This window comes from Muntiacus reevesi, chromosome X (assembly GCF_963930625.1).
Source record: "Muntiacus reevesi chromosome X, mMunRee1.1, whole genome shotgun sequence".
Taxonomy (NCBI): domain Eukaryota; kingdom Metazoa; phylum Chordata; class Mammalia; order Artiodactyla; family Cervidae; genus Muntiacus; species Muntiacus reevesi.
Genome location: NC_089271.1, coordinates 69,559,417 through 69,570,299, shown reverse-complemented (window position 1 = coordinate 69,570,299; position 10,883 = coordinate 69,559,417). Strand labels below are relative to the sequence as shown.

Below are 10,883 nucleotides of genomic sequence, written 5' to 3'. Positions count from 1 at the left end.
TTTATAGTTTTTTTCTTTAACGGAAAGGGCCCACAAGGTAAAGGCATCTAGGGCCCATGAATGTCATAATATGGCCCCGGTAATGAGTGACAGAACTAGGATCCAAACCCAGTACCCAAGTTCTTAAACAGTAAATTGAAAAGCTAAACAACTGAGGGAACAGGAGGTAGGCAGACCCAGAGCATCATCTGATGTCATCAGCTATCTGAAGGGTGGTCATAAGAAAGCACTTCCATACTTATTTGATGTTTCTTGTCCTTCTGCCTCAATTGGGCTTGCTGAAATCTTACCCAAACTTCAAGATAGAGCTTAGTTCTTACCATCTCTATGATGCCTTCCCTAACTCCCATCTTTGAAATTGGTTTCACCTCTTCTCTACTCCAGCAGATCATCTTTATATTTATTTTATTTGCATTATATTATGTATGTTATAGCATGTAATATAAATTTTATAGTATTTATATTATGGCAGGTACCACATTCTGCCATTGTATGCATGTTTGTCTTTCTTAAGAATCTGTAAGGGATGAGGACTATATTTTCCTTATCTTTGTATATACAAAATAGAGTGGTTTAAACATACTTTTGGCTCATCTTATTTGCACTGAGTTGACCAGTTCACTTTAAAGATAAACTTCTCAACAGTCAGAGATGGTCCATATTGGACCTTTGAGATACTAAGCTCCAGGTATTGAAAATGTTCAAGCAGGGCAGGAAGTACACAGAGGGGATTCTTGTGTTGGTTGGAAGGTTAGACTGAAAGTCCTTTAATGACCTTTCCAACTCAAAGTCTATTGTTTTAGAAATTTGCTTGCAGTCTTGAGAGGCAATGCAATACAGTGACTGAGAGTATGAAGTCTGGAATCAGACTGCCAAAGTTTAACTCCTGACTATTGACTTTCTGGACTTGGGCAAATATTTAATTTCTCAGAGTCTCAATTTTTTTCATCTGTAAAACTGAGACAATAATTGTCCCTTCCACAGAAAGTTACTAAAGATTAAATGAGTTAATATATGGCAAGTACCAGCACCTGGCACAAAGTAAAAAACATACAAATGTTTTTTTCAATAAATTTTCTGCCCCTTCACTTTGTGTGTGTGTGTGTGTGTATATATATATAGAGAGAGAAAGTATATATAGAGAGATAGTGTGTGTGTGTATATATATATATATATATAAAATAACATATATTTTGAATTCCAAAGTAGCATATATTTTGAAGATTTAAAAAGCCTGGACCAAAATATAGCCCAAAAGAAGGCTGACCTCCCAACTCCAGTTATATGTGATGCATATATATATATATATATATATATATATATATGTGCATATATATATATACACACACACACACATATATATCTGATAATGTGACTCTCATATCATGCTTGCCTTTTGAGCAGATCTCCAAGGACCTTCTTTTGTCAGTCTGAAATGTCAGGATGCTATTTCAGAACCCAGGGAGTAGTAAGGACAACCTAGCACCTTTCTTGATGTCTCGGGCATGTTGGCATTGCAGTTGCAAGCAAGCAAGAAGGGATTGCTTATCTTTTGGACATAAGGTGCACTTTCTGGTTTGACAGTCAGTCAGAAAACTTAGATTTTGGTCTTAGCTTGTTCAATCATCTGGAACAAATCTTATACCTCCCCTGGATCTAAACCTATCAGTAAGGGTTCACTTCACCCTGGCTTGCTTCTTAAACAACCACATTACTGTGAAGCTTAGGGAAATGACAGCAAGTCTGGTGATTGTAAAAGGAAAAAAGCTTCTGCAAATCAGACATACCTGTGTTCAAATCCTGCCTGACACTGTGTCTCCTTTGGGAATCAGGTCATATAAGTTCAGTCTTTCTGTAGAAGGAAGTAAGACTCTTACAAGATTATTGAAAGGCTCAAATATGGTGATTATAAATAAAATGACATAGATCCTCAATTAATGTAACCATATTTGCCCCTGTGCAGCATGCATTCCCCCACATGTATGTAAACATTACTCTGTTTCTATACACCTTTATTATAACAGTAAGCCAAGAGAAGATGTAAAATAATAGACCGACTTAACTTCAAGCAGAAGTTCATAATATCTCACTGCTGCTCCAGGATTCAATAGTTACATGTATGAAATAATTTTTACCCCTGAAAACCACTTTTTAAACAAGTATGATGAGTACGGACTTTTCCCCACAAAAATTTCACTGTGTAATGGAGGTGGTTTCATTGTACTGTGCATTTAATACATTGTCAAATGTGGGTGGTCCTTCTCTCAGCCCTGCCTGCCCCCTTCATGTTTTGAGTGATGACAGGCATTAGTCCCACTAATGAAAAGAAGAAATGAAATGAAAAAAGGAGAAATGAAAGCAAAAGAAGTGCCTGATCTGACTTTGTGACTAGGGGAGTTGGGAGTAATGGGGGGATAATGAAAGAAATGAAGGGACTAGAGATGTCCAGTTTGAAATGAAGAACATTCATGGACTTTACAGTAGCTGTATTTTAGCAACCACTGTCCCCAGTCACTATTTTCTGGAGAACATCTTATTCTAGGCCTCTATACAGGAATCCTATATGGTAAATGGCTTTTTCTAGACATTTAAGGAAGAAGAGAGGGGACCAATGGGGAGAGGCACTCTAGCTTCCTTACCAAGAAACACAGGATTCACTCTGCCTAGGCCTTGATTCCATCACAAAGTTAGGCCCTGAGCCAGGAAATGCTATCTAATCCTACAACCTATAGTCCAGACAATGGATTGGAAAGCCCATGACGAAAACTCTGTACAATCCCGAGAAACTTGTTCTTAAGGATAGAATACACTTGTGGTTCTCAATCCTGCCTGAGCAACAGTATCATGCAGGGATTTAAAATGGATTTTCTGAGCCCCACTCCAAATTCTGTATTTTAAACAAATGCCTCAGGTGTGCAGCCAGGGATGAGAAGCCCTTAATCCTATAGTTTTCAAGTTTGAACATGAGTCAGAATCACTTGAATGGCTTTTTAAAACATGGATTGCTGGCCCCCCTCCCAGAGTTTTAGATTCATTTGGTCTGGAGAGGGGCCCAAGAATTTGAATTTTCCTCAAGTTCCCAGATGGTGTTGTTACTGGTCCAGGGACCACACTCCTGTGAGCAACTGGCATTGCCTCTTTATCTGAGTTTGGCCTCGATTCAAGCAGTTCTCATGGTCTCTTCCTCAAGTGATCCTTGTACCAAACAAGTGCTGAGGAAAATTGAACCAGCCCAAACCCTTGGTTATCAAGTCAATCTCTACCTACGCTGTGTATCACTACAGAAAACAATCAGCTCACAACACTGCCAAGATCTCCTGGGGTAATCACACATTCATGCACCTCAAGCCATCTGCTTCATAATGTAAAATTTCCCCCTAACAACTCCTGGATCCAGAAGGGCAGGGCTGGCCCAGCAGGGAACAGCAGTCTCTGACATCATAGTCTCATTGGGGCTCACCTAAAACAGAGCAACTTGGGGAAGTAAATCACTGTGCAGATAAATCAAGACATTTTCTTTTTTTTTTTTTCTGTCCCTAATGCTTTATTAGTCACCTATAGGCCTGTTCTCAGTTATATGGGCTCCAAGGAGGGGGTCACCATCCACCAGTTCGCAGCTGGGAGCTTGAGAAGGACTTGGCCTAACCCCTCTGTGGTCATGGACTGTGGAGTCTGAAGGAGCAGGTCTGGCATTTCCTGGGTCAGTACAAGACACTGGTAGGGGCCTAGAGGTGGGCCAAGAGCCCAGGCGTGCCACCATCTGCCAGCCTAGTTGTGTTTGGAGAAATATTCCTTGCTGTCGTCCACGTTGGGTTTGATCGTGTCACTGCCTGGTGTCCAGCTGGTGGGGCAGACTTCCCCGTGCTCATCTGTGTACCAGGAAGCCTGAACCAGCCTCAGAGCCTCATCCACGGAGCGTCCCACGGGCAAATCATTGACGGTGACTTGGCGAAGGACACCCTTGCTGTCGATGACAAAGAGGCCCCTGTAGGCGACCCCCTCATCTTCCTTCAGCACGCCATAATCACTGGACAACTTTCTGGTTACATCAGCCAGCAGGGGGATGTTCAACGGGCCCAGGCCTCCCTCCTTCCGGGGAGTGTTGATCCAAGCCAGATGGGTGAACTGAGAGTCCACGGAGACGCCCAGCACCTCGCAGTTCAGCTTGTGGAACTCCGCAGCACGGTCGCTGAAAGCTACGATCTCCATGGGGCACACAAAGGTAAAGTCCAGTGGGTAGAAAAGAGGACCACGTACTTCCCTTTGTAGTCGGAAAGCTTCACCTCCTTGAAGGCGCCATCCACCACCGCGGTGGCCTGGAATTCTGGGGCGGGCTTTCCGAGGTGCGCCTTGCCGCAGGCCATGACTAAAAGCTGCGTGGGTAAGGGCGGGACGCACCGACTCTCGAATGCACGGACTTGATTTCGCAGGGCCCAAATCAAGACATTTTCTAGCAGGAGATAGGCATAAGTCTGAGAATGGAAGACAAATCTTGTCATATTTACAAGGATTATCATGCCTCAGGAGAATTCTTGAGGTTCTTTGCCAAGGCTGAAGACCCCATTGCTTTTACCCCTGCCCTGTGTCCTTCTGAGAGAGTTAATTCATAGGTAGGCTGATAAGGAGTCTGGGGCCTTCGGAGAGGAGAAAAGGGTCTGGGGCCCTTGAGGAGGAGAAAGGGACAAACGTTTTTTTTTCTTCCTACATTCCTCTTAGTCACATAAGACTTTTTTTTTTTTCTTAAGCTCTGAGTTATTATGGCAACAATCTATTTGTTCTAAGACAAACTTTCTTTAAGCCCAGAGCTAATGAATATACAACAAAACAACATACCTTGCTCAGTTCAGTTCAGTTCAGTTCAGTTCAGTTGCTCAGTTGTGTCTGACTCTTTGCGACCCCATGGACTACAGGACATCAGGCTTCCCTGTCCATCACCAACTCCCGGAGTTTACTCGAACTCATAGTCATTGAGTCGGTGATGCCATCCAACCATCTCATCCTCTGTTGTCCCCTTCTCCGCCCACCTTCAATCTTTCCCAGCATCAGAGTCTCTTCAACTGAATCAGTTCTTTGCATCAGGTGGCCAAAGTATTGAAGTTTCAGCTTCAGCATCAGTCCTTCCAATGAATATTCAGAACTGATTTCCTTTAGGATGGACTGACTGGATCTCCTTGCAGTTCAAGGGACTCTCAAGAGTCTTCTCCAACACCACAGTTCAAAAGCATCAATTCTTCTCAGCTTTCTCTCTAGTCCAACTCTCACATCCATACATTACTACTGGAAAAACCATAGCTTTGACCAGACGGACCTATGCTAGCAAAGTAATGTCTCTGCTTTTTAATATGCTGTCTAGGTTAGTCATAGCTTTTCTTTGAAGGAGCAAGAGTCGTTTAATTTCATGACTGCAGTCACCATCTGCAGTGATTTTGGAGCCCCCCAAAATAAAGACTATCACTGTTTCCCATGTTTCCACTGTTCCTATTTGCCATGAAGTGATGGGACCAGATGCCATGATCTTAGTTTTCTGAATATTGAGTTTTAAGCCAACTTTTCACTCTTGTCTTTCACTTTCATCAAGAGGCTCTTTAGATCTCTTTGCTTTCTGATATAAGGGTGGTGTGATCTGCATATCTGTTACTGATATTTCTCCCAGCAATCTTGATTACAGCTTGTGCTTCATCCAGCCCAGCATTTCTCATGATGTACTCTGCATATAAGTGAAATAAGCAGGGTGACAATATACAGCCCTGACATACTCCTTTCCTGATTTGGAACCAGTCTGTTGTTCCGTGTCCAGTTCTAACTGTTGCTTCTTGATGTGCATACAGATTTCCCAGGAGGCAGGTAAGGTGTTCCGTTACTCCCATTTCTTTAAGAATTTTCCACAGTTTGTTGTGATCCACACAGTCAAAGGATTTGGCATAGTCAATAAAGCATAAGTAGATGTCTTTCTGGAACTCTCTTGATTTTTCAACAATCTAACAGATGTTGGCAATTTGATCTCTGGTTCTTCTGCCTTTTCTACATCCAGCTTGAACATCTGGAAGTTCATGATTCATGTATTGTTGAAGCCTGGCTTGGAGAATTTTGAACATTATTTTGCTAGCATGTGAGATGAGACCAATTGTGCAGTAGTGTGAACATTCTTTGGCATTGCCCTTCTTTAGGATTGGAATGAAAACTGACCTTTTCCAGTCCTGTGGCCACTGCTGAGTTTTCCAAATTTGCTGACATATTGAGTGCAGCACTTTCACAGCAACATCTTTTAGCATTTGAAATAGCTCAACTGGAATTCCATCACCTCCACTAGTTTTGTTTGTAATGATGCTTCCTAAGTCCTACTTGACTTCACGTTCCAGGATGTCTGGCTCTAGGTGAGTGATCATACCATTGTGATTATCTGGGTCGTGTAGATCTTTTTTGTATAGTTCTTCTGTGTATTCTTGCCACCTCTTCTTAATATCTTCTGCTTCTGTTAGGTCCATGCCATTTCTGTCGTTGATCGAACCCATCTTTGCATGAAATGTTCCCTTGGTATCTCTAATTTTCTTGAAGAGGTCTCTAGTCTTTCCCATTCTATTGTTTTCCTCTATTTCTTTGCATGGATCACTGAGGAAGGCTTTCTTATCTTTCCTTGCTATTCCTTGGAACTCTGCATTCAAATGGGTATGTCTTTCCTTTTCTCCTTTGCTTTTCACTTCTCTTCTTTTCACAGCTATTTGTAAGGCCTCCTCAGACAGCCATTTTGCTTTTTTGCATTTCTTCTTTTGGGGGATGGTCTTGATCCCTGTCTCCTGTACAATGTCATGAACCTCCATCCATAGTTCTTCAGGCACTCTGTCTCTCAGATCTAATCCCTTGAATCTATTTTTCACTTTCACTGTATAATCATAAGGGATTTGATTTAGGTCACCCCTGAATGGTCTAGAGGTTTTCCCTACTTTCTTCAATTTCAATCTGAATTTGGCAATAAGGAGTTCATGATCTGAGCCACAGTCAGCTCCCAGTCTTGTTTTTGCAAACCGTATAGAGCTTCTCCATCTTTGGCTGCAAAGAATATAATCAATCTGATTTCGGTGTTGACCATCTGGTAATGTCCATGTAGAGTCTTCTCTTGTGTTGTTGGAAGAGTTTGTTTGCTATGACCAGTGTGTTCTCTTGGCAAAACTCTGTTAGCCTTTGCCCTGCTTCATTCTGTATTCCAAGGCCAAATTTACCTGTTACTCTAGGTATTTCTTCACTTTCTACTTTTGCATTCCAGTCCCCTTAATGAAAAGGACATCTTTTTTTGGGTGTTAGTTCTAGAAGGTCTTGTAGGTCTTCATAGAACCATTCAACTTCAGCTTCTTCAGCATTATTGGTTGGGGCATAGACTTGGATTACTGTGATATTGAATTGTTTGCCATGGAAATGAACAGAGATCATTCTGTTGTTTTTGAGACTGCATCCAAGTACTACATTTCGAACTCTTTTGTTGACTATTATGGCTATTCCATTTTTTCTAAGGGATTCTTGCCCACGGTAGTAGATATAATGGTCATCTGAGTTAAATTCACCCATTCCAGTCCATTTTAGTTTGCTGATTCCTAAAATGTTGATGTTCATTCTTGCCACCTCCTGTTTGACCACTTCCAATGGCCTTGATTCATGGACCTAACATTCCAAGTTCCTATGCAATATTGCTCTTTACAGCATTGGAATTTACTTCCATCACCGGTCACATCCACAACTGGGTGTTGTTTCTGCTTTGGCTCTGTCTCTTCATTCTTTCTGTAGTTAGTTCTTCACTGATCTCCAGTAGCATGTTGGGCACCTACCGACTTGGGGAGTTCATCTTTCAGTGTCTTATCTTTTTGCCTTTTCATACTGTTCATGTGGTTATCAAGGCAAGAGTACTGAAGTGGTTCGCTTTTCCCTTCTCCAGTGGACCACGTTTGTCAGAGCTCTCCACCATGACCCACCCGTCTTGGGTGGCCCTACACAGCATGGCTCACAGTTTCATTGAATTAGAGAAGGCTGTGGTACATGTAATCAGATTGGTTTTCTGTGATTGTGGTTTTCAGTCTGTCTGCCCTCTGATGGAAAAGGATAAGAGGCTTATGGAAGCTTCCTGAGACTGAAGGGGGAAACTGGGTCTTGTTCTGATGGGCAGGGCCATGCTCAGTAAATCTTTATTTTTTTTTTACATAATAACTTTTATTATATATCCAAAAGAAGTAGTAAGGCATAATGTTCACTTACACAATTAACAGGCAGTTACCACAGGGTAACTCAGAGACACAAATGTAAACAATTTTAGTTCAGAACTCATCTGCATGATACATAAAGTGTGCACTGCTGCTGTGACTCTAAAGAAAAGCATTTCAAAGCTGGCCTCTGTGCCAGTGGCATCAGAACATTAAGTTTCAACAACAGATTTCTGTGTCCATAACGCAAAAATTCTGAGTCAGAAAAGTCTGACTCAGGCCCTCCTATGAACCTCTTTATTTCTGTGCAGAATACCAGATACTAGGCCACCAGGGAGCTGGTGGATCTCTATTTCTGAAAGGCTCCCTGGGTGATGTCTACTTATGTACAAGCAAGTAAATGTTAGTTGCTCAGTCGTGTCTGACCCTTTGCAACCCCATGGACTGTAGCCCGACAGGTTCCTCTGTCCATGGAATTCTCCAGGCAAGAAGACTGGAGTGGGTAGCCATTCCTTTCTCCAGGGATCTTCCCCACCCAGGGACTGAACCTGGGTCTCCCACTCTGCAAGCAGGTTCTTTACCATCTGAGCCACAAGGAAAGCCCCAGGTTCTAAAATACTGACACAGAGCACAATCATTTTTTGACTGGATGAAAACTGAAAACTATAGTTAAAGCACTTTTTTAGACTCTGAAATTACCAATTGGCTAGTAGGTGTTGGGTCTGACAATTAAAAAAAAAAAAACGTTTACTCAGTGTGGTCATGGCTTGAGAGGGTCATCGGCTCTCCTCAGGTCATGGATGGCCTTGTTATCCAGTAGTTCCTTCTTTGCATCACTTGGTCTCACCGCGTTGTTCAGCATTGCTCTGACCACAGTTATCACCGGCACAGAGTGCCCACTGGCCCAAGATTCCGGTAAGGAGCTGAAGAACTTCCTAACCAGTCATTCACCTGGGCAAGATTCCTGGCTATCACATAAGAGGACTCCAGGCCTAAATATGGAGTAACGATCAAATTTTAACTCTTCAACTCTAGCTTCCACTTCCCCCTTGACTTGCAGATATAAAAAATTGCTTGACTTATCAGCTCCCTTAGAGGAGGCAAGTTGAAATGCTTGCACCCTCCAGATTTTGCGAGCTCTGCAGACTTCAGGACATAATCACGATCAACACGGACAAATTCCTCCGCCCCAGCTTTTTTTCTCGCGGTACCCAGGCAACAGAATCCAACATCATGACCTTGAAAGGCAGAAGCATAGTCATCCAGTTTCTCAAAGTCCACCACTTCTTGATTCACGTTTTTATAAGCTTCCTCGTCCAACGTGAGCTTCCTCCGGCCAATCAGAGTGACTTTGGAAAACAGGCCCTGTTCCAGAATTTCTTTCAAGAGCACTCTGCCGGTTTCCCCGCTGGCTCCCAGAATAAAGACGGATTTATTCTGCATCCTGAACTCTTCCCGAAGCTTCAGCAGGGCTTCTGTCTCGGCCATGCTGAGGCTGGCCCCGGGCCCCACGTCCTCGGGCTGCAGCAGGAGCAAGCCTCAGTAAATCTTTAATCCAATTTTCTGTTGCTGGGTGGAGCTGTGTTCCCTCCCTATTATCTACCCGGGGCCAAACTATGGTAGTTTTAGAGAAGGAGAGGAATCAGAGATCAAATTGCCAATATCCGCTGGATCATCAAAAAAGCAAGAGAGTTCCAGAAAAACATCTATTTCTGCTTTATTGACTATGCCAAAGCATATGACTGTGTGGATCACGATAAACTGTGGAAAATTCTGAAAGTTATGGGAATACCAGACCACCTGACCTGCCTCTGGAGAAACCTGTATGCAAGTCAGGAAGCAACAGTTAGAACTGGACATGGAACAATAGACTGGTTCCAAATAGGAAAGGGAGTATGTCAAGGTTGTATATTGTCACCCTACTTATTTAACTTATACGCAGAGTACATCATGAGAAATGCTGGGCTGGAAGAAGCACAAGCTGGAATCAAGATTGCCTGGAGAAATATCAATAACCTCAGATATGCAGATGACACCACCCTTATGGCAGAAAGTGAAGAGGAACTAAAAAGCCTCTTGATGAAAGTGAAAGAGGAGAGTGAAAAAGTTGGCTTAAAACTCAACATTCAGAAAACTAAGATCATGGCATCTGGTCCCATCACTTCATGGGACATAGATGGGGAAGCAGTGGAAACAGTGGCTGACTTTATTTTTTGGGGGTCCAAAATCACTGCAGATGGTGATTGCAGCCATGAAATTAAAAGACATTTACTGCTTGGAAGGAAAGTTATGACCAACCTAGACAGCATATTAAAAAGCAGAGACATTACTTTGCCAACAAAGGTCCGTTTGGTCAAGGCTATGGCTTTTCCAGTGGTCATGTATGGATGTGAGAGTTGGACTGTGAAGAAAGCTGAGTGCCGAAAAATTGATGCTTTTGAACTATGGTGTTGGAGAAAACTCTTGAGAGTCCCTTGGCCTGCAAGGAGATCCAACCAGTCCATCCTACAGGAGATCAGTCCTGGGTGTTTATTGGAAGGACTGATGCTAAAGCTGAAATTCCGATACTTTGGCCACCTCATGAGAAGAGTTGACTCATTGGAAAAGACCCTGATGCTGGGAGGGACTCGGGGCAGGAGGAGAAGGGGACGACAGAGGATGAGATAGCTGGATGGCATCACTGACTCGGTGGGCATA

At 42.8% G+C, this 10,883-nt stretch overlaps 2 pseudogenes; both read right to left on the bottom strand.

Annotated features, from left to right (window-relative positions):
- Positions 1–3,607: 3,607 nt before the first annotated feature.
- LOC136153661 (peroxiredoxin-2 pseudogene) lies at positions 3,608–4,422 on the bottom strand (annotated as a pseudogene).
- Positions 4,423–8,170: 3,748 nt separating this feature from the next.
- Positions 8,171–9,717, bottom strand: LOC136153591 (oxidoreductase HTATIP2 pseudogene; annotated as a pseudogene).
- Positions 9,718–10,883: the final 1,166 nt, after the last annotated feature.